At 38.6% G+C, this 14,147-nt stretch overlaps 1 non-coding gene across 1 annotated transcript; it reads left to right on the top strand.

Annotated features, from left to right (window-relative positions):
* The first annotated feature begins 13,566 nt into the window (after positions 1 to 13,566).
* Positions 13,567 to 13,673, top strand: LOC141644653 (small nucleolar RNA R71). The gene has a single exon (XR_012544265.1). It is a non-coding gene; the product is annotated as a small nucleolar RNA R71 (small nucleolar RNA).
* Positions 13,674 to 14,147: the final 474 nt, after the last annotated feature.

Genomic DNA, 14,147 nt, shown 5'->3' with positions numbered 1-14,147 from the left:
CCTTTTTGATCGTGGTATGTATGGTTACGGGGACTTAACCTTGTTTCTTTTAGGGGGGTAAGAGATGATCGCAAAGAGTTTTTAAGAGTTTTTATTCCCTTTTTATGTTGTGTCGGTATGGTTGTTGTCGTTGAGTCGGGTTGAGTTTGGGTTAGTAACATGTTTTATGCTCAGTTATGTTTTGGTTGTGGAGTCGGAAGTGTTGTAGTGTGTCTTTGTTTTGTTGTGGTTTGAACTTCGGGGACGAAGTTCTTTTTAAGGAGGGAAGACTGTAATACTACGGATTTGTGAGTCTCTGGGTACTCTATCGAGTAGGCCGAGTAAGGGTGTGTTACGTCTTATAAATAGTTTCGACTGTTGGGTACTCGATCGAGTAACGTAGATACTCGATCGAGTAAGGGGGCACTCGATCGAGTACCTCGGCTACTCGATCGAGTAGCCCATTCTGAGGGATGATTTGTCGGGTTTTGTTAATAATGCGATTAAGTATATAATAACTTCCGTCACTTTTCTTTAAACACTTTTAAAACCTAATTACTTTCAAAAGAGAAATCAAACTACGTTCTTCGCATCAATCGCATTGTTGGCAAATCCCGGAGCTTGGAAGGTCGGATTTTACCTTTCTTTGTACCGTTGTGATCCTTGCGTCGAGGGTAAGAACTACGTACCGTTTTTATAGTATTTCCTTAAAGTTGGTTAAACCCTAATATTGGGAATTGGGGTTTTGTTGTATTTTGTGATTGGTAGTGATTATATGTTTGTATGTTAGGAGGAGGATTCGTAGAGGAAGCGTTTTGATATCACCCGAGATCGTCTGATTGTGTTGTGCTTTCCGGTAGGGTTTCCTACTCAAGTATTAGTCCCATAATGTGTTGTGTTGTTTTGTGGTTGTTGAATATTATCATACTCGTATTGTGACGATTTTTGGATTTGGTTGTTGATAGTAGTTGTGATTGATTGTATCTGTCTGTGTTCTTCGGGGTGCGTCCCTGGCCGAGTGGAGTCACTTGCGGGAGTGGCTTCACGCCCATGATTCGCCTTCATGGAACCCGCCACAGAAGGGATGTGCACATTAATGGATTTGGGTTTATCGCTCGATGGAGATGAGCGGGGCTTAGGTGGGAACGGTTGCGGTACCCCACTGGCGGCGAGGAGTGACCTGTTGCGATGGGCACTCTGGCAGGGCTACACACTTTAGTGTGTAGTCAGGATTGTGGAGTTGGGTTTGGAGTTCGGAGAATATCTGTGATGATTGAGCTTTGTTTGTTTCTTTGTGTTGTTGGTTTATATAAATTGTGTGATTAGTACTGACCCCGTTTAATGTTTTAAAAATTGTGGTGATCCATTTGGGGATAGTGAGCAGTTATTGAGCAGGTATGAGTCGAGTTACTAGGATAGCTGAGATATGCCACCGTCTGATGATAGAAGTCTTCCGCTGTAGCTTAGTAGTTTAATAAACATTTAAGTTAGCTGCTAGACAGTTGGTTTGAGAACTTGTATTCGTATTTTGGTTTTGGTTTTGGATTGTAACCTTTCGCTAAAGTATTACTATTTAAATGTTGTTTCGTTATTGTCTACTTGATTATCATTGACTCGGGTAACCGAGATGGTGGCATCCTTATACCTGAGTGGTCCTGGTAAGGCACTTGGAGTATGGGGGTGTTACAAAATTTCCATAAATCATAAAAATGACCTAAAAACATTTTAGGACAAGAATATATAACATGCATGGTGATTTCGTGGCTTATATTTATAAATCACAAATTTTTTAGTTTTATATGTTAACCTTTTAACTCGGAAAAAACAATAACCGATTATGCATGCAACATCCTTATGCTCTGATACCACTTGTTAGGTTCATATACCTATTATTAGACTCCTCTAATTGTGAACTAATTAACTTGTTAATTATATGTTCTTTAGATCTAGTGCATGCATAACAAAATAGAAGATTTATAAGAAAAACAATGTCCCATACATTGTTAATTTCGGTTTTATGGGCACAAGTACGGTCTCCTACCTTCACTTGTTCTTGAGCTATGATGAGTAATAGGATGATCCTCCAAAGACTTCAAGTATATAAGTCACTCCTCTTGATTGCACCCAAGATTATCCCTTATCCCCACTAAATAATACTTGCTAGATATTTGTTTAGTAGTTTACCTTAAAATTGATTACTAATACTCATATATTACACTAATAATATTAGTAATCTTTTATGAATAATTTGAATCAAAAATCTCATATTTTGATCAAGAAGAAGATGAATATGTGAGAGGTTGCATGTAAAGCATCTTGTGAGAGAATGAGTGGAAAAATAATAAGAACATAAATGTCCTCTCACCCTCTCTTGATTCCGGCCTTATGCTCTTAATAAGAGCATTTTGGTCTTCTCAAAACTTATCACATGCAAAAGCATTAGTAGAGGTTGTAGGCTAGCTAGTTTTAGGTGTGTCATAAGATTTTGAAGAATCTATCCAACAACTAAAAGACAAAAACCAAAAAAAAAACTAGCATGCTTATGGTTTAGACGGTCCACTTAGAGTATATGGGTCCATTTTTGTCTTATAATATTTGTCCCACAAATGCTTATAAGTCTTATGATTAATTATCTTACATAATTAAATATTAATTTAGTCATACAACAATTATGTGACAAATTAATAAACATATATCCACTCAATTTATTGAGTAATATTTTATCATTATATCAACATATAATGGGTTCCATAATAGTTAGTTAGTTAGTTAAATTTACAACCTCTTGTAAATGCAAATTTATAAAACCTCAACATAATTTAGTGAATTAACATATTAATCCACTAAATATGATCTTATTTAATCACATTATAATAAGATACATATTTCCTCTCATAAAAATAAATTGTTCATTTTTAAGGAATTAATCAACTTGTATCGACATACAATTAATTAACTTTATAGATAAGGGCATCATCCTTTAGGTGTGACCTTAAGGGATCAACTGACCACCACCATCCCATGACAGTAACGTCAAACTCTAGCAAGCCAATCGTTACCGATTAATGTTGATCAGTTGACTATATAATCGAATCATCCCTTACGTATTCTTTATATGAGATTTAATTATGATTTTAAATCATGTGATCGCATTATTGTTGAGGACACATTTCCCAACAATCTCCCTCTTGTCCTCGACAAGTGTGCGTCACCAATTCTCTTGTCCTATTACAATCTCCCACTCAATGCAAGGTGTCTTGCAGGTCGTACTTACACTTGATCATATCTTGAGTGGTTTTCTCGATCTGGAGATTAACTGTCTGACCGGAATTATCTATCATAGATGCCTTCCGAGTGTGGCCACGCATTTCCAGTTAACTACTCCTCGAGTGGCCTTGAGATTTCAAACAACCCTGACAAGGGGTGGACAATTCCTATCGCCCTATTCCCTTCGTTCAGCCACATTCCATCATAACACAAAATATACCCAGTTTGACCTCATTTACGAAATCGTAGAGTATAAATCAAAGTTAATCAGAAGTTGTTGCCAACTTGGGCGAATAGTCTCTAGTCAAAATAATTGATTCATAAGAATACTATAGTAGCTCTTGCCACGACCGGGCTTTATGAATTACCGAACTCTATAGGCGGTCACTTTGCCGTGTGTCCCATACAATCTGCCTATGTGATCGACTAGTCATCCCATATGACTCTATGGCACTTGAACTTGCCATCAATCGCATCACACTCTAGTCACTTCGAGACGTCACCTCATATAAGTAACTAGGGGTGAATATCATGTTAATCCAGTTCACTTTAATGGGGTTCAATTTATCTCTACAACCCATTCGGATACGACAAGGTAGCGGGTGAGTTTTATGAAACTCAAACGATAAATGCGATTATCACATATAAATAGTCAATACATTATTACTACTTCATATCTTATAATCTTTAGTGTATTATTAACACTAGTTAAAATGCAATACAAGCTTGGCAAGTGGATATACCCGATATCCATATATTCCAACTTTATAAATTGTTATTTCCTCCCATTCAATGTCATCTCTAATGACATGAATTTTTCCAAGTATGTGTCTAGACTGCTTACTAGACTTGGACTCTTTAACTTGAAAGATGCTCCCACTGTTATCGTATAATTTGTGACAAAACCATTTGTAGAGGGATTCACCCTTAATCCATACACTACTACAAATACAGGCAACTACAACGGCCCTTTAACAACGCTTATTCATGAAAATCATCAAAACACGTTGTAGAATTTATGCCGCGAACTTTACCAAAATTAATTACAACGGTTCTGTGTTGTTACCCGTTGTTATAGCATGTATCTGTAGTAGTGATACATTGACGATTTTATCACAATTTACTTAGATTTCTTTTGTAGAATTTGCAATGCGCGAAACTAAAACACCTTTATTAGTCTCTTACTCCTTTGTCAATAAGACATCCTAGGATTTCAACAAATCCCATACGGTTTGGAAACTAAAGTCTGTGCAACCCTTCAACACATTACTTAGTTTATCATCCAAATATTTGAACGAATCCTTAATTCTTCTCAAGAATCTCAAGGATGTTCTTTAAGGCTTTCACAAGCCATAATGTGGGAATTATCCCTTTAATTGACTTATTGTGCTCTCAGCATATATCACATCATGGCACGTGCGTCTGTTGGCATACATGATCATTCTAATGGCGGAAACATTAGAATTTGATTTCATGTGATCAACAACTTAATAGGTTGAGTGAATGATTATGACTCCATCATAGTAATTCTACTTCCATCAACATGGATAGCCTATTTGTCTTTGTTGTTGTACAACAGATGTGAAATATCTTATCCTCATAACACTCTCAACTTTATGCCAATATACTCTCACATAGATACAAAATCTAGAATACTTTGCATCTTTTTCCAAGTCTTCCAATTACTCTTGCCAGAAGAGAGAATTGGTACATTATACTCAATAAGTAATATGTTATCAACATATAAGACATGGAGAAATAATTCTAGCTCCCACTTAACTTCATATATAATCATGATTCTTCAATCATGTGAATGAACCTGGTCGTGATCCCTCGTGAGGGGTTTAGTTTTCAGTACTTGTCGTTAGGAGCACCTAGACCAAAACACAATTTATAACTTCACCAACAACTCTACAATTAGTAAACAGGAAAGTAAAGGTCGGATCCCAAGGGACGGGAATTGAGATGAGATTTCTATTGCAACTAGTGGTGTCTAAGGGTGTCACAATTGGGGTTTGAAGTAGAAGATCACTAAACTAAATAGAAATGAAAGTAAACAAGCAAGATGAATTAAAAGGGATGTAAACAATTGATAAAAAGCACTAGGGTGTCATGGGGTCAAAGGGGATTCATGGGAATTGATCATACAAACATATTCTCAAATTATAAGCAAGCAATTATTGTTGTGATGGATCGAGTTGGTTTATATCTTAAAATCCTACTAAAGTTTGGGTCCTGGAGCCGAATCGATTAGATTGTACAACACCTACAAGTCGACTTAATCTTCCCTACTCAACTATATGCATGGTCTAATGAGACTCGAGTTGGTTTATGTCTTACAAGTCTCGTTGAAAAGATAGGTGATAGGTAAAAAATGCAAGGATTTATAGGCTCGCATTTCATCAAACATAACATGTGCATAAGTTGAGATCACAATAAGCAAACAAATAAACTATGAAAGCATATTAATTTAAGCATGAATCATTCCCCATGTTGGTTTCCCCTAATTACCCATTAACCCTAGCTAAGGAAACTACTCACTCATTATCATGTTGAACATGCTAGCAAGGTTGTCAATCATACCAACAAAGTAGAACATGATGAATAAATGAAAGTGATTAACAATAATTAAAAAGGGATTAAGAGAATTATACCTACTAATGATTCCAATAATAAAGCAAAGAATAAAAGAAGTACTTGATGCTTGATTGGAAGGTTGTCAATCTCCCAATAATAACCCAAATAATCTTCAATTACTCAAAATAAAGGATGAACAAGAGAGAGATTAAAGAAATAAAACTTGTATTAAAACTTGATTAAATGTTGATTACAAAAATAAAGAGAGATTTGATTGATATTAACTACACTAAAGATTGCTAAGAAGAACATGCTCTTCTAATTAGACTAATGGGGTATTTATAGTGGGGATTAGGTACATAAATTAGGGTTTACTAAGGGCTTAGATGACGATTAAGTCCTTGAGGAATCGTCGGTCTCTAGGGAGACTCCGGTCTCTTTTTCGCCGGTCTTAAAAAAAGATGTGCATCCTTCCTTGAAGCTTGTAGAAGACGAAATCTTGTGCAGGAATCCGGGCGTTTTTGGCACGGGACGGGCGGATTTGGGTGCTTCTGGACGGGCGTCCAGAGGGGGAAAACGGGGGTCTTGTGGAGGTTTTGCCCGAGCGTCCAGCTGAGGAAGACGCTCGGATTGTGGGTGATTAACGGGCGTCTTCAGGGCGATCCGCACGGATTGTCAAACAGTTTCGCTCCTTCTTCTTTTCTTTCTTTTTTTCTTCATAGAATCCTTGAGGATTTCCTCGGGGATGCAAGGATCTTTTCTCATCATTGCCCATCTACTATAGTATGTACAAAGGCCTTCTAATCTTGTCTCTCCTTGATGCTTGGTCATTGAATTCAATCAATTTAGCCTCATTTTGCCATGAAAATGCAAGGTTTGCACTCCTTTCCTACCAAGGACACAAAACCTCAAAGAATATGCAAAACAAAGAACTAAAGACAATAAATGACCCAAATATGCACTAAAAAGCATGGGAACAAGGCTAATTCGGGGACTAAATATGCTCTAATTATGGTCACATCAAATATCCCCAAACCGAACCTTTGCTCGTCCCGAGTAAAGAGGTGACAAAGACTAGGACCATTATTTAAACTAATCTAATAACATAGCCGATATGAGACAATTAGCGGGTCTCACTCTGCCCCTTCAACTCATAACAAGACAACCATGAGGTAGGATGCTTTCTTGCAAGGCAAGGTGGGTCTTGCCAAAATGGCGACACATCCAAACATTAAGCACACAAAATCAAGTAATGGATGCATCTACAAAAGAACAACCACTTTCCTCATCTAAGTGGCGGAAATTATCTACAAGGGAAGCAATTCAAGGGTACACACTCCTTCATAGTTACAATTTCTTCAAACTACTAAGCCTAGAAGGATACCAATAACTCACCTCCAAGTTGTGTCAAGCTAGGGTACCTTTGTCCTCAATCATTAAATGCTTTTGTCAAGAGTAGACTCCCTATGTTGTTAGAAACACCGGAGGATCGCAGAATTCCCCCTCTTGCCTAGACAAGAAGAAGGGTCGTCCCCTCTCTACCATGCACAAAAATGGATACGATGGATAAAGGATCGATAGAATTTGAGTTTCACTTTGGGAGTTTGCTTTTGTTTTTGTTTTCCCCCCAATTTCTTGTGGCATATAACACTTGAGAACACTTTCTTGCCATTTCTTTTGATTTTTGGCTTTTCAACACTTGACAACTTTTCAACTTTTTGCATTTCTCTTTTGAACATTTTCAAAGTCACCCCATATGTAGTGAGGGTGCCTTATATTTGAAGCATTAGGAGTCTATTTTTGCTCCTCTTTTCATTTGATGCAATTTTTGCAAACTTTCTTTCACTTTTCATTTCATTGAACTCAAATTGATTTCTTTTTGTGCCCATTCCCTTTGATGACAAAAATGTGGTAGAACATGGATGAATGATGGTTGCATGGTTTCAAGGGTCACCTTGGAATAAACGGTAGCCAAGGAGTTATCACACCACAAGGTACTCTTGACTAGGCCTTAATCAATGGGTCAAAGGATAGTAGCATGACTCATCCTAGGGTGTTTTACAAGTATTCTAACAAGCAAAGTCTTAAGAAGAAAAAGAATCTACTAGGGCCTATATACACTTGTCAAGCTTCCCAAGTAGACGGTTTCGCAAAATTTTTCTAACATGCAACTACATGCCATGATGCAACTAGCATATAAACATCCTAATGCAAATGATTCTACGAACTAATATGCCATATAAACTAAATGCAAGTCCTAGATTCACATTCTTATACCGCATCAATCAAAATAAAGCCACATAGTCATTAACATAAAGAGGAAAAAGGAGATTGGAAAGATCATACCATGCGGTCTTCAATATCCTTATGTCTCGGATGTGGCGTAGTCAATCAATGTGAACAAGGATAGAACAAACACAATATATACAACAATATATACATGACTACACTACAAAGGAAATGAACTTGTTTTTGAGTTTTCAAATTTTTATGGTTTTTCGAAAAAAAAAAAAAATTTGATTTTTTTGGATTTTTGAATAAAAGTTAAGTTAGAATTCCCCATCCCCACACTAATATGGGCATTGTCCTCAATAGCCAAAATGATGGGAAATTATGCAAACATGATGCATGATTTTTATACTAAATGGAAGCTATAGTATACTACACTACATGATGCATGGGTTTTTGTTTATGACGGAGAGCGTAATTTAGATTACCTCCCGTTGTGTATGCATGTACTTCCCCAAACCGAGATATACATTATTTCTAATGTCCTAAAGTTGGGGTAGTTCATGCACACAAGATGCAATGCATGAAACTAAATTGTCATTTTGGATTTTCAAAAGTGGGAACAATGAAATAAGAACACCTCAATGGGGCCGAGGTGTTAGTCCTCTATGTTGCTAGGACTCTCCAACTATGATCAAGGTAAAATAAATAAAACAAAGAAAGAAGTAGACAAACCTCAAGAGGGTAGGAGTCTCCAAAGCTTGCTAGTCTTCCACCATATCATCATTGTCATCATCTTCCTCAATAGAAGTGCACTCATCACCACTTCCCTCTTCACTTCCTTGCTCACTTCCTTCATCATCTTCTTCTTCTTCATTAGCTTATTCCTCTTCATTTACCTCTTCATCAATGCCTTCATCAACAACCTCATCACCGACAACCTCATCGTCACCCGGTATCTCACCCCCTAGATGCACTTGGAAAGAAGACTTCCCTATCCGCCCAACTAGACAAAGGACATGAAGGATCAAGTACTCCTTGCCTAGCTAAATGAAGGAGGGGTGGATATTGGGCTAAGTATGCATCTTCTCGATCCTTATAAGCTTGTTTGTGCATCTCTTGCATAAGTAGAGTCATGTAGTCATTGCTTGCTTCAACACCTTCGGGTTTGAACTCTTGATACTTGAATGGATAGGGTGGTGTGACAATGGAGGAGGAGGGCATTTCAATTTCACCCCTTTGTTGGCGGATGATGTATTCGGCTTCTTTTGAGAGGGGAAGGAGGTAGTTGGTCTGATGAACACTCAAACGACATATCTTGGAAGGCAAAGTAAAAGATCTAGCATCATTGGTGAGCCACCCATATTTGGTGTCAAGAGGGTTATGAGTGACCCACTTGTACTTGTTAATAATGGCATCCATGTCAATGAGATGACCCCCTTTTTTCGCCTCATACTTGCCATCCTTGTTGAAATTCGGATCAAATTACTTAGCCAAAAGAGTGACTAGACCTCCATTTATGATAAAGGCGGTGCCTTGCTTTCCACAATCAACATTGAGCCATCTTTCCACCAAAAGCCTTAGAGAATTGTAAGGCTTGGTGAATTCCCTTCCAATATTTAAGGTCGACTCAAGTAGTACACAATCGAGCTTGGTAAAGTGGTTAGTGTCTTTTCTTGCAATGATTGCATTCCCGATGACCTTGTGCCACACTCTAATGCCCGGATGGTGGACTAATAGAGCGCGACTAGCATGATAGTTCTCAAATTTCCTCCCAGAAATCGCCTCCCAAAGAGGAGCGGGGTCATATTTTTCGGGCTTCTTGTAATAACTAGGTGAATCACTAAGACCTAATGCTTTACCCAAGTCATCAAAGGTGATGCGCCTACTCACATTGGCAAGGCGGAACTCGATGTTTTCTCTAGTCTCTACCTTAGTTACTTTCAAAGAACTCAAGAATTCCAAGGTAAGGGAGGGGTATGTCAATTCTCTTGTAGCAAACAATTTTCCCAACCCCATGGCTTCAAAGAAGGCTTTTGTTTGTTCAAGGACACCCAATTTGTTCAAGGCATCTTCACATATGAATTTGGTGGGTATAAAGGATTTCCTAGCATACTTGGCAAATGTATCCCTATGGGAGTTAGAAATGAAAATTACCTCCGGATAGTTTGATAATTGAGCAATTTTCGGAGTTGTTGATGTTGTTACTTCCAAGGGAGGATTTTGTTGTTGTTGAACTTCCAAGTTTGCACTAGCAACCACCATAGCCAATAAGGCTTTCTTTGCTTGAAGACATTGTTGCCTTGTTGAGAATGCCTTTGCCTTAGGTTCCTTTGTTGATCCTTTTGTTGTTGCCATTGATGAAAATACCAAGAAAAGAGTGAAAATCTTCAATTTCCAAGTATACCTAAATCGATTTTAAGATGAAAGGCTTTGCCTTTGTAATTTCAAAAATCGACTCAAACGTTGAAGATTTTGGTGCTTGGTTTGATTTTTGTTGGAAGAGGAGTGATTGATTGTTGTTAAAAGGAAGTTTGGATTTGATTTTGTTGAATTTGGTTGAGGAAATCTTGTTTTGGTGATGGAGAGGATGAGGGTTTTGAGTTTTGGGGTTTATGGGTAGTGTTTTGAATGAGTGAATGAAGAAATTAATGTGGGAGGGTATTTAAAACACCCGAAAATTTTTAAACTGCAGGGAAGACGGGCGTTTTCCTCCGGACGCTCGGATTCTCGCCTATTCTCAGGTGCGGATTCTCGCCTAAAGACGGCGTCTTTCAGGTGGGGCGCTCGGATTTTTCGATTGCGGACGAGCGGATTCTGCTGAAGACGGCGGATTCGAGACAACAAGCTTTCTTGTTTTACACTGGCAAAAAGATGGGCGTCTTCTGCAAAGACGAACGGATTTCGAAGGCGAACGTCTTCTCTACTAGGGCGCTCGGATTCTTGACAGTCCAAAAATTTCAAATTTTTAGTTAAAATGGACGGGCGGATTCTGGCAAAGACGCTCGGATTTCCTGAAGACGAGCGGATTCCCCTTGAAGACGCTCGGATTCTCCCTGGTTTACCCGGATTCAGTTTCATCCGTGCATTTGCATATCCCGTGTCATTTTTCATTCTTCAAATCACGTGTTCTTCATTGTAGGGGCACTACTAAGGCATGAATAGCCTAGGCAATTGCTATCCCCACACTAAGCTAAAGCACTACACATCAATTAAATCATTAGTCCCTCCCTCACTTCTATCAAAAATGATAATTATCTTGATCAAAGCATAAAAATCCAAAAATGACAAAAATGCAATGTAAGAATTAAAATGCAAGTTAGGGAGTTATAAATATTTACAAATGGTGGTTTGGAGAGGACTCCACCAAACTCTCATCCTTAGTGAGATGTCATGGGGGCATGTCCAACGTGTTGTTGATGTTGCTCAACACCTTGAAAAAGTAGTCAAAAGCTTGTTCATTATCATGATAAAGATCTTCAATAGACCTTTGCCCTTGTAGTCCTTCATGTTGGTCTTGATCGATAGCATTACCAATATAGGAATTGAAAATCCCTTCAAACTCATCGTCCCAAAGACCACAAACTTCATCTACTTGATCACTAAAGATCTCTTGAGTTGATAGAGACAACTCTCCCACTTTCTTGTCTTGGCCAATGGGGCCATCCTCTTCATTGCTTGACTTTCGTGAGCTTTTCAAGCTCTCTTTGTTACAATTCACTTGCTCTTTGAATGGAGCATCATCAATTTTCTTCTTCCATTGGAATTCCGACTTCTTCCTATCATCCTTCCGGCTATAATGATCAACCATAAAACATGGTTCATGCAAACGGGGAGCTCTCATGGTCTTGTCAAGATTGAAAGTTATGCTCTCATCTCCCACTTCTAGAGTGAGCTCTCCATGCTTCACATCAATTACCGCACCCGCGGTGTGTAAGAAAGGTCTTCCTAGAATGATTGGAATGTTGGAGTCTTCTTCCATGTCAACAATGACAAAGTCCACCGGGATGAAAAATTTCCCAACTCTTACGGGAACATCTTCCCATATCCCTAATGGTGTCTTCGTCGATCTATCGGGCATTTGGAGTGTGATATTGGTGCATTTAAGCTCTCCCATCCCTAACCTTTTACTCACCGAGTACGGCATAACACTCACACTAGCCCCTAGATCACATAAGGCTTTATTGATCGTGGTGTCGCCAATGGTACACGGTATTGAGAAGCTTCCCGGATCTTTGAGTTTTGGAGGTGAACTCCCTTGAAGTATTGCACTACTCACATTAGTGAAGGCGATAGTCTCAAGCTTCCGGATCGACTTCTTCTTTGTGAGGATGTCTTTCATGTATTTTGCATAGGTCGGCACGTGATTGATTAATTCCGTGAAAGGAATCGAGACTTCCAAATTCTTCACAATTTCCATAAATTTTCGAAGTTGGTCATCAAATTTGGGCTTGGCTTGACGACGTGGAAAAGGAAGTCTAATCACATTGGGCTCCTTCTCCTTGACCTTGTCTTCATTTTTCTTTGAAATTTCTTCTTTTGATGGTTCTCCATCCTTGGAGTTTTGCACAATTTCTTCTTTGTCACTAGCTTCCACAACTTCATCTTCAACTTGCTTCTTCGGTGCTTCATACCTTGTACCACTCCTCAAGTGAATGGCACTAACCATTTCATGTCTTGGGGGATTACTTTGAGGTGGTAATTGCCCCTTTTGTCTTTGTGAGCTTGAAGATGCTAGTTGAGTCAATTGGGTTTCCAACATTTTGGTGTGAGCTACGATGTTGTTGATGGTGATTTCCTTTGCTTGACTATCCTTTTGCATTTGAGTGAAAAACTCTTGTTGATTCTTTTTTCATTTGGAGGACCGCTTTTTGAACATCAAAACCTTGGTCATTTTGTTGATATGGAGTTTGATTTTGGTAACCTTGGTTTTGGTTGTAAAAGGGTCTTTGATTTTGGTTTCTCATGGGAGGTGGGGTGTATGTTGGTTGAGGGTTTTGAACATTTTGGCTTTTGTATGAGAGATTTGGATGGAATTTGGTGTTTTCATTGTAATAATTTGAATAAGGGGTACCACTCTTGTGTGCTTGAAAAGCATTCACTTGTTCATTTGTTCCCCTACATTCACTTTGGTCATGTCCCAAAGTTCCACAATTCTCACATATCCCACTTGGGATTGATGAAGATGCCGTCATGGCATTAACATGGTGCTTTGGTGATTTTGAGGCTTCTTCAAGTTTAGCCATAGCTTTTTCAAACTTCAAATTGACGGTATCAATGTGAGCACTAAGTTGAGCACCCAATTGAGTAATGGAGTCCACTTCATGCTTTCCTCCTCTAGTAGCCTTACGAGGTCTACTATATTGTGAGTTATGGACCGTCATTTCCTCAATTTTGTTCCAATTTTGATTGTCATCAACTTCGGTGAACATTCCATTTGATCCCATGTTGAGAATGTTCCTTGAATCTTCATAAAGACCGTTCCAAAATTGTTGTACCAAGAGCCACTCGCTAAGTCCATGGTGAGGACATGAGCGACAAATTCCCTTGAATCGCTCCCAAGATTCATACAAAGATTCTTCATCTCTTTGCTTAAAGCCCGTAATTTGAGCTCTTAGCATGTTAGTCTTTTCCTGGATAGAACTTTTTGTAGAAAGCTAGAGCCAACTTCTTCCAAGAATCAATTCCGAGAGTTGCCTTATCAAGGCCTTTCAACCATTGTTTTGCGGTGCCAATTAGAGAAAAAGGAAATAAGACCATCGAATTTGGTCTTGAGTTACACTGGTTTGATAAATCGCATCACAATAGTCACAAAAAGTCTCCATATGAGAGTGAGGGTCTTCACTAGGCATCCCCCCAAATTGGCTTCTTTCGACTAATTGGATAAATGCGGATTTGGCAATAAAATTTCCGGTTAAGTGTTGTGGTGTGGGAGTACCATTGGGTAGGTTCTCCTTGGTGGGTACCGAATGTGATGAAAACTTAGGCATTGTGGGTTGATTTTGTGTTGGATTTTGTGTTGGGTTCTCCTCACCTTCTCTTGCAAAAAGGGTTGATGAACTCAATAGTATTTGGTTGAATATCTACAACCTCAC

This window comes from Silene latifolia, chromosome 2 (genome assembly GCF_048544455.1).
Source record: "Silene latifolia isolate original U9 population chromosome 2, ASM4854445v1, whole genome shotgun sequence".
In the NCBI taxonomy this organism is placed as follows: Eukaryota; Viridiplantae; Streptophyta; class Magnoliopsida; order Caryophyllales; family Caryophyllaceae; genus Silene; species Silene latifolia.
The sequence above is the reverse complement of the archived record's forward strand: the minus strand, read 5'-3'. Positions and strand labels throughout refer to the sequence as shown.